The sequence below is a fragment of the Eucyclogobius newberryi genome, unplaced genomic scaffold (genome assembly GCF_026437365.1).
Source record: "Eucyclogobius newberryi isolate DKJ021-1_F unplaced genomic scaffold, fEucNew1.0.hap1 SCAF_32, whole genome shotgun sequence".
Lineage (NCBI taxonomy): Eukaryota > Metazoa > Chordata > Actinopteri > Gobiiformes > Gobiidae > Eucyclogobius > Eucyclogobius newberryi.
This window is the reverse complement of record NW_027315968.1, coordinates 1064265-1077120: the sequence shown is the minus strand read 5'-3', so window position 1 is coordinate 1077120 and position 12856 is coordinate 1064265. Positions and strand designations below refer to the sequence as shown.

The following is a 12856-nucleotide window of genomic DNA, read 5'->3' as shown; positions in this document are numbered from 1 at the left end:
CTTTGTGGAGTACAGTACATGTGACTAGTTGTTTTGTTTTTTTTTGGGGGGGGGGTCAAACGCAACACCGACTTTCAAACCCATCCTCGACAAGTAAAGTCTTCGCATGAGGGCGTGCTTCTGCCCGGTTTCGAGCCGGGGACCTTTTGCGTGTGAGGCAAACGTGATAACCGCTACACTACAGAAGCGATAGTGTAGCGCAGGTACGTTGGTGGGACAAGTCCTCAGCGTCAGTGCAACGCTTTCGTGCTGGGTAAAACGCACTTTCTCTCCCCGTCTGGGAATCGAACCCAGGTCTTCCGCGTGACAAGCGGAGATACTGTCCACTATACTAACGAGGACATATGGGGCTGCAGGGGGGCCCCTTTTTTTTTTTTTTTTTTTTGGGGCGTGTGTGTCGGTGTCTTTTTCCCCCGATCTCTGTGATGAAAAGTTTGAAGGACTACGCCGACAATTCCTCCGCTCCTCCCTCTTTTCTAGGAATAAACCATCGAGTTTGGAATGAACCGTGTTAAAGATTGAAGCAAACATAAAAGGAGGCTTTGTTTCTGCCCGGTTTCGAGCCGAGGACCTTTCGCGCGTTAGGCGAACGTGATAACCGCTACACTACAGAAACGACGTGCGAGCCTGTCGTGTCCCTTTTGCCGCGCGACCGCCGATGCAACTGAGCGCGTGAACAGAAGTACACTGCCCGTGATGAAGCCCCGTGTGCCCTCAAGTACTGGACGCCGTGTGGCGCTGCAACGTGGCACTCTTGTTTCTCTTCAGAGCGTATAAATCTTTCGCCTTTTACTAAAGATTTCCGTGGAGAGGGACAACAAGAGATCTTTCCAATTTTTTGATGCCCTGCTTCAATGCGGGGCTTTTCTACCTATGTCTAAAGCAAGCAAGCAAGCGATCATCCTCCAAGAGCAAAGGTTGTGTCTTGTCGGCCTTTAAACATGCCCTTGCGTACCCTCCGTTTGGCATCCCGTGTTCAAGAACTTTAAAAGTAAAAAAGAGTGCTTAGAACGCACAGACTTGCGTGTGTATCGCTGCCGTTTAACCTAGGGCTCAATCGTCGGGTGGAAGCTGGTCCATGCAAATGGCCGGAAGGACCATGCTGCCACATTGCCTCTTCCAGGGCCTGGGCCTTGGCTCGGAGCGGAGCAACTCATACTTACCTGGCAGGGGCGACACCATGATCAGGAAGGTGGTTCACCCAGGGCGAGGCTCGTCCATTGCACAAACAGGATGTGCTGACCCCTGTGAATTCCCCAAATGTGGGAATCTCAACTGCATAATTTCTGGTAGTGGGGGACTGCGTTCGCGCTCTCCCCTCTTGTTTTTTGTCAGAGGAAAAAAAAAAAAACCCAAAGGGTCGTTTCCATGTACGCCGCTCGCGCTCCGGCCCCTCCGCCGGGCGCTTTGCGCGGGCGCCGCTTTGGACCGTTGACGGGAGGGTCAGCGTGGGGAGAGCTCACTGCTCCCCGAACCCATTGTGGGCATCGCTTCTCGGCCTTTTGGCTAAGATCAAGTGTAGTATCTGTTCTTATCAGTTTAATATCTGATACGTCCCCTACCCGGGGACCGTATATTAAATTGATTTTTGGACCAGGGAGATGGAATTTGGGGCTTGCTCCGTCCACTCCACGCATCGGCTCGGTATTGCAGTACCTCCGAGAACGGTGCACCTCCTCTCTCAGGTTAAAAAAAGTCATTCAGTTTGTTTTCGCCGTCACGTTACATGCAAATGTGCCATCATACCCTCATGTTAAACGCTTCCTTGCCGTTTGTCTGCTCCGGAAGTGGACAAAAATTCTCGGAGACGTTTTGAGTGGAAGGGCTGGATATTTCAAATCTCCCGCCAAAAGCCCTGACTGGAGAAGAGGGGGAGGGAAGGTGAAGTATCTGTTCCTAAACCCAACCCCCTTGGGAGGTAGCCCATTCCACGTAAACCCTTGTGCAAAATAGGCCACCTTTGGAATTTGAGTGGCCCCTTTGTGGAGTACAGTACATGTGACTAGTTGTTTTGTTTTTTTTGGGGGGGGGGGGTCAAACGCAACACCGACTTTCAAACCCATCCTCGACAAGTAAAGTCTTCGCATGAGGGCGTGCTTCTGCCCGGTTTCGAGCCGGGGACCTTTTGCGTGTGAGGCAAACGTGATAACCGCTACACTACAGAAGCGATAGTGTAGCGCAGGTACGTTGGTGGGACAAGTCCTCAGCGTCAGTGCAACGCTTTCGTGCTGGGTAAAACGCACTTTCTCTCCCCGTCTGGGAATCGAACCCAGGTCTTCCGCGTGACAAGCGGAGATACTGTCCACTATACTAACGAGGACATATGGGGCTGCAGGGGGGCCCCTTTTTTTTTTTTTTTTTTTTTGGGGCGTGTGTGTCGGTGTCTTTTTCCCCCGATCTCTGTGATGAAAAGTTTGAAGGACTACGCCGACAATTCCTCCGCTCCTCCCTCTTTTCTAGGAATAAACCATCGAGTTTGGAATGAACCGTGTTAAAGATTGAAGCAAACATAAAAGGAGGCTTTGTTTCTGCCCGGTTTCGAGCCGAGGACCTTTCGCGCGTTAGGCGAACGTGATAACCGCTACACTACAGAAACGACGTGCGAGCCTGTCGTGTCCCTTTTGCCGCGCGACCGCCGATGCAAATGAGCGCGTGAACAGAAGTACACTGCCCGTGATGAAGCCCCGTGTGCCCTCAAGTACTGGACGCCGTGTGGCGCTGCAACGTGGCACTCTTGTTTCTCTTCAGAGCGTATAAATCTTTCGCCTTTTACTAAAGATTTCCGTGGAGAGGGACAACAAGAGATCTTTCCAATTTTTTGATGCCCTGCTTCAATGCGGGGCTTTTCTACCTATGTCTAAAGCAAGCAAGCGGTCATCCTCCAAGAGCAAAGGTTGTGTCTTGTCGGCCTTTAAACATGCCCTTGCGTACCCTCCGTTTGGCATCCCGTGTTCAAGAACTTTAAAAGTAAAAAAGAGTGCTTAGAACGCACAGACTTGCGTGTGTATCGCTGCCGTTTAACCTGGGGCTCAATCGTCGGGTGGAAGCTGGTCCATGCAAATGGCCGGAAGGACCATGCTGCCACATTGCCTCTTCCAGGGCCTGGGCCTTGGCTCGGAGCGGAGCAACTCATACTTACCTGGCAGGGGTGACACCATGATCAGGAAGGTGGTTCACCCAGGGCGAGGCTCGTCCATTGCACAAACAGGATGTGCTGACCCCTGTGAATTCCCCAAATGTGGGAATCTCAACTGCATAATTTCTGGTAGTGGGGGACTGCGTTCGCGCTCTCCCCTCTTGTTTTTTGTCAGAGGAAAAAAAAAAAACCCAAAGGGTCGTTTCCATGTACGCCGCTCGCGCTCCGGCCCCTCCGCCGGGCGCTTTGCGCGGGCGCCGCTTTGGACCGTTGACGGGAGGGTCAGCGTGGGGAGAGCTCACTGCTCCCCGAACCCATTGTGGGCATCGCTTCTCGGCCTTTTGGCTAAGATCAAGTGTAGTATCTGTTCTTATCAGTTTAATATCTGATACGTCCCCTACCCGGGGACCGTATATTAAATTGATTTTTGGACCAGGGAGATGGAATTTGGGGCTTGCTCCGTCCACTCCACGCATCGGCTCGGTATTGCAGTACCTCCGAGAACGGTGCACCTCCTCTCTCAGGTTAAAAAAAGTCATTCAGTTTGTTTTCGCCGTCACGTTACATGCAAATGTGCCATCATACCCTCATGTTAAACGCTTCCTTGCCGTTTGTCTGCTCCGGAAGTGGACAAAAATTCTCGGAGACGTTTTGAGTGGAAGGGCTGGATATTTCAAATCTCCCGCCAAAAGCCCTGACTGGAGAAGAGGGGGAGGGAAGGTGAAGTATCTGTTCCTAAACCCAACCCCCTTGGGAGGTAGCCCATTCCACGTAAACCCTTGTGCAAAATAGGCCACCTTTGGAATTTGAGTGGCCCCTTTGTGGAGTACAGTACATGTGACTAGTTGTTTTTTTTTTTTTTTGGGGGGGGGTCAAACGCAACACCGACTTTCAAACCCATCCTCGACAAGTAAAGTCTTCGCATGAGGGCGTGCTTCTGCCCGGTTTCGAGCCGGGGACCTTTTGCGTGTGAGGCAAACGTGATAACCGCTACACTACAGAAGCGATAGTGTAGCGCAGGTACGTTGGTGGGACAAGTCCTCAGCGTCAGTGCAACGCTTTCGTGCTGGGTAAAACGCACTTTCTCTCCCCGTCTGGGAATCGAACCCAGTTCTTCCGCGTGACAAGCGGAGATACTGTCCACTATACTAACGAGGACATATGGGGCTGCAGGGGGGCCCCTTTTTTTTTTTTTTTTTTTTGGGGGCGTGTGTGTCGGTGTCTTTTTCCCCCGATCTCTGTGATGAAAAGTTTGAAGGACTACGCCGACAATTCCTCCGCTCCTCCCTCTTTTCTAGGAATAAACCATCGAGTTTGGAATGAACCGTGTTAAAGATTGAAGCAAACATAAAAGGAGGCTTTGTTTCTGCCCGGTTTCGAGCCGAGGACCTTTCGCGCGTTAGGCGAACGTGATAACCGCTACACTACAGAAACGACGTGCGAGCCTGTCGTGTCCCTTTTGCCGCGCGACCGCCGATGCAAATGAGCGCGTGAACAGAAGTACACTGCCCGTGATGAAGCCCCGTGTGCCCTCAAGTACTGGACGCCGTGTGGCGCTGCAACGTGGCACTCTTGTTTCTCTTCAGAGCGTATAAATCTTTCGCCTTTTACTAAAGATTTCCGTGGAGAGGGACAACAAGAGATCTTTCCAATTTTTTGATGCCCTGCTTCAATGCGGGGCTTTTCTACCTATGTCTAAAGCAAGCAAGCGGTCATCCTCCAAGAGCAAAGGTTGTGTCTTGTCGGCCTTTAAACATGCCCTTGCGTACCCTCCGTTTGGCATCCCGTGTTCAAGAACTTTAAAAGTAAAAAAGAGTGCTTAGAACGCACAGACTTGCGTGTGTATCGCTGCCGTTTAACCTGGGGCTCAATCGTCGGGTGGAAGCTGGTCCATGCAAATGGCCGGAAGGACCATGCTGCCACATTGCCTCTTCCAGGGCCTGGGCCTTGGCTCGGAGCGGAGCAACTCATACTTACCTGGCAGGGGCGACAACATGATCAGGAAGGTGGTTCACCCAGGGCGAGGCTCGTCCATTGCACAAACAGGATGTGCTGACCCCTGTGAATTCCCCAAATGTGGGAATCTCAACTGCATAATTTCTGGTAGTGGGGGACTGCGTTCGCGCTCTCCCCTCTTGTTTTTTGTCAGAGGAAAACAAAAAAAAACCAAAGGGTCGTTTCCATGTACGCCGCTCGCGCTCCGGCCCCTCCGCCGGGCGCTTTGCGCGGGCGCCGCTTTGGACCGTTGACGGGAGGGTCAGCGTGGGGAGAGCTCACTGCTCCCCGAACCCATTGTGGGCATCGCTTCTCGGCCTTTTGGCTAAGATCAAGTGTAGTATCTGTTCTTATCAGTTTAATATCTGATACGTCCCCTACCCGGGGACCGTATATTAAATTGATTTTTGGACCAGGGAGATGGAATTTGGGGCTTGCTCCGTCCACTCCACGCATCGGCTCGGTATTGCAGTACCTCCGAGAACGGTGCACCTCCTCTCTCAGGTTAAAAAAAGTCATTCAGTTTGTTTTCGCCGTCACGTTACATGCAAATGTGCCATCATACCCTCATGTTAAACGCTTCCTTGCCGTTTGTCTGCTCCGGAAGTGGACAAAAATTCTCGGAGACGTTTTGAGTGGAAGGGCTGGATATTTCAAATCTCCCGCCAAAAGCCCTGACTGGAGAAGAGGGGGAGGGAAGGTGAAGTATCTGTTCCTAAACCCAACCCCCTTGGGAGGTAGCCCATTCCACGTAAACCCTTGTGCAAAATAGGCCACCTTTGGAATTTGAGTGGCCCCTTTGTGGAGTACAGTACATGTGACTAGTTGTTTTGTTTTTTTTTGGGGGGGGGGGTCAAACGCAACACCGACTTTCAAACCCATCCTCGACAAGTAAAGTCTTCGCATGAGGGCGTGCTTCTGCCCGGTTTCGAGCCGGGGACCTTTTGCGTGTGAGGCAAACGTGATAACCGCTACACTACAGAAGCGATAGTGTAGCGCAGGTACGTTGGTGGGACAAGTCCTCAGCGTCAGTGCAACGCTTTCGTGCTGGGTAAAACGCACTTTCTCTCCCCGTCTGGGAATCGAACCCAGGTCTTCCGCGTGACAAGCGGAGATACTGTCCACTATACTAACGAGGACATATGGGGCTGCAGGGGGGCCCCTTTTTTTTTTTTTTTCTTGGGGCGTGTGTGTCGGTGTCTTTTTCCCCCGATCTCTGTGATGAAAAGTTTGAAGGACTACGCCGACAATTCCTCCGCTCCTCCCTCTTTTCTAGGAATAAACCATCGAGTTTGGAATGAACCGTGTTAAAGATTGAAGCAAACATAAAAGGAGGCTTTGTTTCTGCCCGGTTTCGAGCCGAGGACCTTTCGCGCGTTAGGCGAACGTGATAACCGCTACACTACAGAAACGACGTGCGAGCCTGTCGTGTCCCTTTTGCCGCGCGACCGCCGATGCAAATGAGCGCGTGAACAGAAGTACACTGCCCGTGATGAAGCCCCGTGTGCCCTCAAGTACTGGACGCCGTGTGGCGCTGCAACGTGGCACTCTTGTTTCTCTTCAGAGCGTATAAATCTTTCGCCTTTTACTAAAGATTTCCGTGGAGAGGGACAACAAGAGATCTTTCCAATTTTTTGATGCCCTGCTTCAATGCGGGGCTTTTCTACCTATGTCTAAAGCAAGCAAGCGGTCATCCTCCAAGAGCAAAGGTTGTGTCTTGTCGGCCTTTAAACATGCCCTTGCGTACCCTCCGTTTGGCATCCCGTGTTCAAGAACTTTAAAAGTAAAAAAGAGTGCTTAGAACGCACAGACTTGCGTGTGTATCGCTGCCGTTTAACCTGGGGCTCAATCGTCGGGTGGAAGCTGGTCCATGCAAATGGCCGGAAGGACCATGCTGCCACATTGCCTCTTCCAGGGCCTGGGCCTTGGCTCGGAGCGGAGCAACTCATACTTACCTGGCAGGGGCGACACCATGATCAGGAAGGTGGTTCACCCAGGGCGAGGCTCGTCCATTGCACAAACAGGATGTGCTGACCCCTGTGAATTCCCCAAATGTGGGAATCTCAACTGCATAATTTCTGGTAGTGGGGGACTGCGTTCGCGCTCTCCCCTCTTGTTTTTTGTCAGAGGAAAAAAAAAAAAACCCAAAGGGTCGTTTCCATGTACGCCGCTCGCGCTCCGGCCCCTCCGCCGGGCGCTTTGCGCGGGCGCCGCTTTGGACCGTTGACGGGAGGGTCAGCGTGGGGAGAGCTCACTGCTCCCCGAACCCATTGTGGGCATCGCTTCTCGGCCTTTTGGCTAAGATCAAGTGTAGTATCTGTTCTTATCAGTTTAATATCTGATACGTCCCCTACCCGGGGACCGTATATTAAATTGATTTTTGGACCAGGGAGATGGAATTTGGGGCTTGCTCCGTCCACTCCACGCATCGGCTCGGTATTGCAGTACCTCCGAGAACGGTGCACCTCCTCTCTCAGGTTAAAAAAAGTCATTCAGTTTGTTTTCGCCGTCACGTTACATGCAAATGTGCCATCATACCCTCATGTTAAACGCTTCCTTGCCGTTTGTCTGCTCCGGAAGTGGACAAAAATTCTCGGAGACGTTTTGAGTGGAAGGGCTGGATATTTCAAATCTCCCGCCAAAAGCCCTGACTGGAGAAGAGGGGGAGGGAAGGTGAAGTATCTGTTCCTAAACCCAACCCCCTTGGGAGGTAGCCCATTCCACGTAAACCCTTGTGCAAAATAGGCCACCTTTGGAATTTGAGTGGCCCCTTTGTGGAGTACAGTACATGTGACTAGTTGTTTTGTTTTTTTTGGGGGGGGGGGTCAAACGCAACACCGACTTTCAAACCCATCCTCGACAAGTAAAGTCTTCGCATGAGGGCGTGCTTCTGCCCGGTTTCGAGCCGGGGACCTTTTGCGTGTGAGGCAAACGTGATAACCGCTACACTACAGAAGCGATAGTGTAGCGCAGGTACGTTGGTGGGACAAGTCCTCAGCGTCAGTGCAACGCTTTCGTGCTGGGTAAAACGCACTTTCTCTCCCCGTCTGGGAATCGAACCCAGGTCTTCCGCGTGACAAGCGGAGATACTGTCCACTATACTAACGAGGACATATGGGGCTGCAGGGGGGCCCCTTTTTTTTTTTTTTTTTTTTTGGGGCGTGTGTGTCGGTGTCTTTTTCCCCCGATCTCTGTGATGAAAAGTTTGAAGGACTACGCCGACAATTCCTCCGCTCCTCCCTCTTTTCTAGGAATAAACCATCGAGTTTGGAATGAACCGTGTTAAAGATTGAAGCAAACATAAAAGGAGGCTTTGTTTCTGCCCGGTTTCGAGCCGAGGACCTTTCGCGCGTTAGGCGAACGTGATAACCGCTACACTACAGAAACGACGTGCGAGCCTGTCGTGTCCCTTTTGCCGCGCGACCGCCGATGCAAATGAGCGCGTGAACAGAAGTACACTGCCCGTGATGAAGCCCCGTGTGCCCTCAAGTACTGGACGCCGTGTGGCGCTGCAACGTGGCACTCTTGTTTCTCTTCAGAGCGTATAAATCTTTCGCCTTTTACTAAAGATTTCCGTGGAGAGGGACAACAAGAGATCTTTCCAATTTTTTGATGCCCTGCTTCAATGCGGGGCTTTTCTACCTATGTCTAAAGCAAGCAAGCAAGCGATCATCCTCCAAGAGCAAAGGTTGTGTCTTGTCGGCCTTTAAACATGCCCTTGCGTACCCTCCGTTTGGCATCCCGTGTTCAAGAACTTTAAAAGTAAAAAAGAGTGCTTAGAACGCACAGACTTGCGTGTGTATCGCTGCCGTTTAACCTGGGGCTCAATCGTCGGGTGGAAGCTGGTCCATGCAAATGGCCGGAAGGACCATGCTGCCACATTGCCTCTTCCAGGGCCTGGGCCTTGGCTCGGAGCGGAGCAACTCATACTTACCTGGCAGGGGCGACACCATGATCAGGAAGGTGGTTCACCCAGGGCGAGGCTCGTCCATTGCACAAACAGGATGTGCTGACCCCTGTGAATTCCCCAAATGTGGGAATCTCAACTGCATAATTTCTGGTAGTGGGGGACTGCGTTCGCGCTCTCCCCTCTTGTTTTTTGTCAGAGGAAAAAAAAAAAAACCCAAAGGGTCGTTTCCATGTACGCCGCTCGCGCTCCGGCCCCTCCGCCGGGCGCTTTGCGCGGGCGCCGCTTTGGACCGTTGACGGGAGGGTCAGCGTGGGGAGAGCTCACTGCTCCCCGAACCCATTGTGGGCATCGCTTCTCGGCCTTTTGGCTAAGATCAAGTGTAGTATCTGTTCTTATCAGTTTAATATCTGATACGTCCCCTACCCGGGGACCGTATATTAAATTGATTTTTGGACCAGGGAGATGGAATTTGGGGCTTGCTCCGTCCACTCCACGCATCGGCTCGGTATTGCAGTACCTCCGAGAACGGTGCACCTCCTCTCTCAGGTTAAAAAAAGTCATTCAGTTTGTTTTCGCCGTCACGTTACATGCAAATGTGCCATCATACCCTCATGTTAAACGCTTCCTTGCCGTTTGTCTGCTCCGGAAGTGGACAAAAATTCTCGGAGACGTTTTGAGTGGAAGGGCTGGATATTTCAAATCTCCCGCCAAAAGCCCTGACTGGAGAAGAGGGGGAGGGAAGGTGAAGTATCTGTTCCTAAACCCAACCCCCTTGGGAGGTAGCCCATTCCACGTAAACCCTTGTGCAAAATAGGCCACCTTTGGAATTTGAGTGGCCCCTTTGTGGAGTACAGTACATGTGACTAGTTGTTTTGTTTTTTTTTGGGGGGGGGTCAAACGCAACACCGACTTTCAAACCCATCCTCGACAAGTAAAGTCTTCGCATGAGGGCGTGCTTCTGCCCGGTTTCGAGCCGGGGACCTTTTGCGTGTGAGGCAAACGTGATAACCGCTACACTACAGAAGCGATAGTGTAGCGCAGGTACGTTGGTGGGACAAGTCCTCAGCGTCAGTGCAACGCTTTCGTGCTGGGTAAAACGCACTTTCTCTCCCCGTCTGGGAATCGAACCCAGGTCTTCCGCGTGACAAGCGGAGATACTGTCCACTATACTAACGAGGACATATGGGGCTGCAGGGGGGCCCCTTTTTTTTTTTTTTTTTTTTGGGGCGTGTGTGTCGGTGTCTTTTTCCCCCGATCTCTGTGATGAAAAGTTTGAAGGACTACGCCGACAATTCCTCCGCTCCTCCCTCTTTTCTAGGAATAAACCATCGAGTTTGGAATGAACCGTGTTAAAGATTGAAGCAAACATAAAAGGAGGCTTTGTTTCTGCCCGGTTTCGAGCCGAGGACCTTTCGCGCATTAGGCGAACGTGATAACCGCTACACTACAGAAACGACGTGCGAGCCTGTCGTGTCCCTTTTGCCGCGCGACCGCCGATGCAAATGAGCGCGTGAACAGAAGTACACTGCCCGTGATGAAGCCCCGTGTGCCCTCAAGTACTGGACGCCGTGTGGCGCTGCAACGTGGCACTCTTGTTTCTCTTCAGAGCGTATAAATCTTTCGCCTTTTACTAAAGATTTCCGTGGAGAGGGACAACAAGAGATCTTTCCAATTTTTTGATGCCCTGCTTCAATGCGGGGCTTTTCTACCTATGTCTAAAGCAAGCAAGCGGTCATCCTCCAAGAGCAAAGGTTGTGTCTTGTCGGCCTTTAAACATGCCCTTGCGTACCCTCCGTTTGGCATCCCGTGTTCAAGAACTTTAAAAGTAAAAAAGAGTGCTTAGAACGCACAGACTTGCGTGTGTATCGCTGCCGTTTAACCTGGGGCTCAATCGTCGGGTGGAAGCTGGTCCATGCAAATGGCCGGAAGGACCATGCTGCCACATTGCCTCTTCCAGGGCCTGGGCCTTGGCTCGGAGCGGAGCAACTCATACTTACCTGGCAGGGGCGACACCATGATCAGGAAGGTGGTTCACCCAGGGCGAGGCTCGTCCATTGCACAAACAGGATGTGCTGACCCCTGTGAATTCCCCAAATGTGGGAATCTCAACTGCATAATTTCTGGTAGTGGGGGACTGCGTTCGCGCTCTCCCCTCTTGTTTTTTGTCAGAGGAAAAAAAAAAAAACCCAAAGGGTCGTTTCCATGTACGCCGCTCGCGCTCCGGCCCCTCCGCCGGGCGCTTTGCGCGGGCGCCGCTTTGGACCGTTGACGGGAGGGTCAGCGTGGGGAGAGCTCACTGCTCCCCGAACCCATTGTGGGCATCGCTTCTCGGCCTTTTGGCTAAGATCAAGTGTAGTATCTGTTCTTATCAGTTTAATATCTGATACGTCCCCTACCCGGGGACCGTATATTAAATTGATTTTTGGACCAGGGAGATGGAATTTGGGGCTTGCTCCGTCCACTCCACGCATCGGCTCGGTATTGCAGTACCTCCGAGAACGGTGCACCTCCTCTCTCAGGTTAAAAAAAGTCATTCAGTTTGTTTTCGCCGTCACGTTACATGCAAATGTGCCATCATACCCTCATGTTAAACGCTTCCTTGCCGTTTGTCTGCTCCGGAAGTGGACAAAAATTCTCGGAGACGTTTTGAGTGGAAGGGCTGGATATTTCAAATCTCCCGCCAAAAGCCCTGACTGGAGAAGAGGGGGAGGGAAGGTGAAGTATCTGTTCCTAAACCCAACCCCCTTGGGAGGTAGCCCATTCCACGTAAACCCTTGTGCAAAATAGGCCACCTTTGGAATTTGAGTGGCCCCTTTGTGGAGTACAGTACATGTGACTAGTTTTTTTTTTTTTTTTTTGGGGGGGGGTCAAACGCAACACCGACTTTCAAACCCATCCTCGACAAGTAAAGTCTTCGCATGAGGGCGTGCTTCTGCCCGGTTTCGAGCCGGGGACCTTTTGCGTGTGAGGCAAACGTGATAACCGCTACACTACAGAAGCGATAGTGTAGCGCAGGTACGTTGGTGGGACAAGTCCTCAGCGTCAGTGCAACGCTTTCGTGCTGGGTAAAACGCACTTTCTCTCCCCGTCTGGGAATCGAACCCAGGTCTTCCGCGTGACAAGCGGAGATACTGTCCACTATACTAACGAGGACATATGGGGCTGCAGGGGGGCCCCTTTTTTTTTTTTTTTTTTTTTGGGGCGTGTGTGTCGGTGTCTTTTTCCCCCGATCTCTGTGATGAAAAGTTTGAAGGACTACGCCGACAATTCCTCCGCTCCTCCCTCTTTTCTAGGAATAAACCATCGAGTTTGGAATGAACCGTGTTAAAGATTGAAGCAAACATAAAAGGAGGCTTTGTTTCTGCCCGGTTTCGAGCCGAGGACCTTTCGCGCGTTAGGCGAACGTGATAACCGCTACACTACAGAAACGACGTGCGAGCCTGTCGTGTCCCTTTTGCCGCGCGACCGCCGATGCAAATGAGCGCGTGAACAGAAGTACACTGCCCGTGATGAAGCCCCGTGTGCCCTCAAGTACTGGACGCCGTGTGGCGCTGCAACGTGGCACTCTTGTTTCTCTTCAGAGCGTATAAATCTTTCGCCTTTTACTAAAGATTTCCGTGGAGAGGGACAACAAGAGATCTTTCCAATTTTTTGATGCCCTGCTTCAATGCGGGGCTTTTCTACCTATGTCTAAAGCAAGCAAGCGGTCATCCTCCAAGAGCAAAGGTTGTGTCTTGTCGGCCTTTAAACATGCCCTTGCGTACCCTCCGTTTGGCATCCCGTGTTCAAGAACTTTAAAAGTAAAAAAGAGTGCT

The 12856-nt window shown here is 51.7% G+C and overlaps 38 non-coding genes across 38 annotated transcripts; 19 read left to right on the top strand and 19 right to left on the bottom strand.

Moving 5' to 3' along the window:
* Positions 1-115: 115 nt before the first annotated feature.
* trnav-cac (transfer RNA valine (anticodon CAC)) lies at positions 116-188 on the bottom strand. Its single transcript has one exon. It is a non-coding gene; the product is annotated as a tRNA-Val (tRNA).
* Positions 189-269: 81 nt separating this feature from the next.
* On the bottom strand, positions 270-341 carry trnad-guc (transfer RNA aspartic acid (anticodon GUC)). Its single transcript has one exon. It is a non-coding gene; the product is annotated as a tRNA-Asp (tRNA).
* A 202-nt stretch (positions 342-543) lies between these two features.
* On the bottom strand, positions 544-616 carry trnav-aac (transfer RNA valine (anticodon AAC)). The gene has a single exon. It is a non-coding gene; the product is annotated as a tRNA-Val (tRNA).
* A 134-nt stretch (positions 617-750) lies between these two features.
* LOC140375177 (U5 spliceosomal RNA) lies at positions 751-864 on the top strand. Its single transcript, XR_011929483.1, has one exon. It is a non-coding gene; the product is annotated as a U5 spliceosomal RNA (small nuclear RNA).
* A 291-nt stretch (positions 865-1155) lies between these two features.
* Positions 1156-1321, top strand: LOC140374875 (U1 spliceosomal RNA). Its single transcript, XR_011929200.1, has one exon. It is a non-coding gene; the product is annotated as a U1 spliceosomal RNA (small nuclear RNA).
* Positions 1322-1486: 165 nt separating this feature from the next.
* On the top strand, positions 1487-1678 carry LOC140375030 (U2 spliceosomal RNA). Its single transcript, XR_011929348.1, has one exon. It is a non-coding gene; the product is annotated as a U2 spliceosomal RNA (small nuclear RNA).
* Positions 1679-2094: 416 nt separating this feature from the next.
* trnav-cac (transfer RNA valine (anticodon CAC)) lies at positions 2095-2167 on the bottom strand. The gene has a single exon. It is a non-coding gene; the product is annotated as a tRNA-Val (tRNA).
* Positions 2168-2248: 81 nt separating this feature from the next.
* On the bottom strand, positions 2249-2320 carry trnad-guc (transfer RNA aspartic acid (anticodon GUC)). Its single transcript has one exon. It is a non-coding gene; the product is annotated as a tRNA-Asp (tRNA).
* Positions 2321-2523: 203 nt separating this feature from the next.
* On the bottom strand, positions 2524-2596 carry trnav-aac (transfer RNA valine (anticodon AAC)). The gene has a single exon. It is a non-coding gene; the product is annotated as a tRNA-Val (tRNA).
* A 134-nt stretch (positions 2597-2730) lies between these two features.
* LOC140375175 (U5 spliceosomal RNA) lies at positions 2731-2844 on the top strand. Its single transcript, XR_011929481.1, has one exon. It is a non-coding gene; the product is annotated as a U5 spliceosomal RNA (small nuclear RNA).
* Positions 2845-3131: 287 nt separating this feature from the next.
* Positions 3132-3297, top strand: LOC140374981 (U1 spliceosomal RNA). The gene has a single exon (XR_011929302.1). It is a non-coding gene; the product is annotated as a U1 spliceosomal RNA (small nuclear RNA).
* A 164-nt stretch (positions 3298-3461) lies between these two features.
* Positions 3462-3653, top strand: LOC140375029 (U2 spliceosomal RNA). Its single transcript, XR_011929347.1, has one exon. It is a non-coding gene; the product is annotated as a U2 spliceosomal RNA (small nuclear RNA).
* Positions 3654-4068: 415 nt separating this feature from the next.
* trnav-cac (transfer RNA valine (anticodon CAC)) lies at positions 4069-4141 on the bottom strand. Its single transcript has one exon. It is a non-coding gene; the product is annotated as a tRNA-Val (tRNA).
* Positions 4142-4497: 356 nt separating this feature from the next.
* Positions 4498-4570, bottom strand: trnav-aac (transfer RNA valine (anticodon AAC)). The gene has a single exon. It is a non-coding gene; the product is annotated as a tRNA-Val (tRNA).
* A 134-nt stretch (positions 4571-4704) lies between these two features.
* LOC140375174 (U5 spliceosomal RNA) lies at positions 4705-4818 on the top strand. Its single transcript, XR_011929480.1, has one exon. It is a non-coding gene; the product is annotated as a U5 spliceosomal RNA (small nuclear RNA).
* Positions 4819-5105: 287 nt separating this feature from the next.
* On the top strand, positions 5106-5271 carry LOC140374898 (U1 spliceosomal RNA). Its single transcript, XR_011929222.1, has one exon. It is a non-coding gene; the product is annotated as a U1 spliceosomal RNA (small nuclear RNA).
* A 165-nt stretch (positions 5272-5436) lies between these two features.
* LOC140375027 (U2 spliceosomal RNA) lies at positions 5437-5628 on the top strand. The gene has a single exon (XR_011929345.1). It is a non-coding gene; the product is annotated as a U2 spliceosomal RNA (small nuclear RNA).
* Positions 5629-6044: 416 nt separating this feature from the next.
* trnav-cac (transfer RNA valine (anticodon CAC)) lies at positions 6045-6117 on the bottom strand. Its single transcript has one exon. It is a non-coding gene; the product is annotated as a tRNA-Val (tRNA).
* An 81-nt stretch (positions 6118-6198) lies between these two features.
* On the bottom strand, positions 6199-6270 carry trnad-guc (transfer RNA aspartic acid (anticodon GUC)). The gene has a single exon. It is a non-coding gene; the product is annotated as a tRNA-Asp (tRNA).
* Positions 6271-6470: 200 nt separating this feature from the next.
* Positions 6471-6543, bottom strand: trnav-aac (transfer RNA valine (anticodon AAC)). The gene has a single exon. It is a non-coding gene; the product is annotated as a tRNA-Val (tRNA).
* Positions 6544-6677: 134 nt separating this feature from the next.
* On the top strand, positions 6678-6791 carry LOC140375173 (U5 spliceosomal RNA). The gene has a single exon (XR_011929479.1). It is a non-coding gene; the product is annotated as a U5 spliceosomal RNA (small nuclear RNA).
* Positions 6792-7078: 287 nt separating this feature from the next.
* On the top strand, positions 7079-7244 carry LOC140374873 (U1 spliceosomal RNA). Its single transcript, XR_011929199.1, has one exon. It is a non-coding gene; the product is annotated as a U1 spliceosomal RNA (small nuclear RNA).
* Positions 7245-7409: 165 nt separating this feature from the next.
* LOC140375026 (U2 spliceosomal RNA) lies at positions 7410-7601 on the top strand. Its single transcript, XR_011929344.1, has one exon. It is a non-coding gene; the product is annotated as a U2 spliceosomal RNA (small nuclear RNA).
* Positions 7602-8016: 415 nt separating this feature from the next.
* On the bottom strand, positions 8017-8089 carry trnav-cac (transfer RNA valine (anticodon CAC)). Its single transcript has one exon. It is a non-coding gene; the product is annotated as a tRNA-Val (tRNA).
* Positions 8090-8170: 81 nt separating this feature from the next.
* trnad-guc (transfer RNA aspartic acid (anticodon GUC)) lies at positions 8171-8242 on the bottom strand. The gene has a single exon. It is a non-coding gene; the product is annotated as a tRNA-Asp (tRNA).
* Positions 8243-8445: 203 nt separating this feature from the next.
* trnav-aac (transfer RNA valine (anticodon AAC)) lies at positions 8446-8518 on the bottom strand. The gene has a single exon. It is a non-coding gene; the product is annotated as a tRNA-Val (tRNA).
* Positions 8519-8652: 134 nt separating this feature from the next.
* LOC140375172 (U5 spliceosomal RNA) lies at positions 8653-8766 on the top strand. Its single transcript, XR_011929478.1, has one exon. It is a non-coding gene; the product is annotated as a U5 spliceosomal RNA (small nuclear RNA).
* A 291-nt stretch (positions 8767-9057) lies between these two features.
* On the top strand, positions 9058-9223 carry LOC140374872 (U1 spliceosomal RNA). Its single transcript, XR_011929198.1, has one exon. It is a non-coding gene; the product is annotated as a U1 spliceosomal RNA (small nuclear RNA).
* A 165-nt stretch (positions 9224-9388) lies between these two features.
* LOC140375025 (U2 spliceosomal RNA) lies at positions 9389-9580 on the top strand. Its single transcript, XR_011929343.1, has one exon. It is a non-coding gene; the product is annotated as a U2 spliceosomal RNA (small nuclear RNA).
* A 414-nt stretch (positions 9581-9994) lies between these two features.
* Positions 9995-10067, bottom strand: trnav-cac (transfer RNA valine (anticodon CAC)). The gene has a single exon. It is a non-coding gene; the product is annotated as a tRNA-Val (tRNA).
* Positions 10068-10148: 81 nt separating this feature from the next.
* On the bottom strand, positions 10149-10220 carry trnad-guc (transfer RNA aspartic acid (anticodon GUC)). Its single transcript has one exon. It is a non-coding gene; the product is annotated as a tRNA-Asp (tRNA).
* A 409-nt stretch (positions 10221-10629) lies between these two features.
* On the top strand, positions 10630-10743 carry LOC140375171 (U5 spliceosomal RNA). Its single transcript, XR_011929477.1, has one exon. It is a non-coding gene; the product is annotated as a U5 spliceosomal RNA (small nuclear RNA).
* A 287-nt stretch (positions 10744-11030) lies between these two features.
* On the top strand, positions 11031-11196 carry LOC140374871 (U1 spliceosomal RNA). Its single transcript, XR_011929197.1, has one exon. It is a non-coding gene; the product is annotated as a U1 spliceosomal RNA (small nuclear RNA).
* Positions 11197-11361: 165 nt separating this feature from the next.
* LOC140375024 (U2 spliceosomal RNA) lies at positions 11362-11553 on the top strand. Its single transcript, XR_011929342.1, has one exon. It is a non-coding gene; the product is annotated as a U2 spliceosomal RNA (small nuclear RNA).
* A 415-nt stretch (positions 11554-11968) lies between these two features.
* On the bottom strand, positions 11969-12041 carry trnav-cac (transfer RNA valine (anticodon CAC)). Its single transcript has one exon. It is a non-coding gene; the product is annotated as a tRNA-Val (tRNA).
* Positions 12042-12122: 81 nt separating this feature from the next.
* On the bottom strand, positions 12123-12194 carry trnad-guc (transfer RNA aspartic acid (anticodon GUC)). The gene has a single exon. It is a non-coding gene; the product is annotated as a tRNA-Asp (tRNA).
* A 203-nt stretch (positions 12195-12397) lies between these two features.
* On the bottom strand, positions 12398-12470 carry trnav-aac (transfer RNA valine (anticodon AAC)). Its single transcript has one exon. It is a non-coding gene; the product is annotated as a tRNA-Val (tRNA).
* Positions 12471-12604: 134 nt separating this feature from the next.
* Positions 12605-12718, top strand: LOC140375169 (U5 spliceosomal RNA). The gene has a single exon (XR_011929475.1). It is a non-coding gene; the product is annotated as a U5 spliceosomal RNA (small nuclear RNA).
* Positions 12719-12856: the final 138 nt, after the last annotated feature.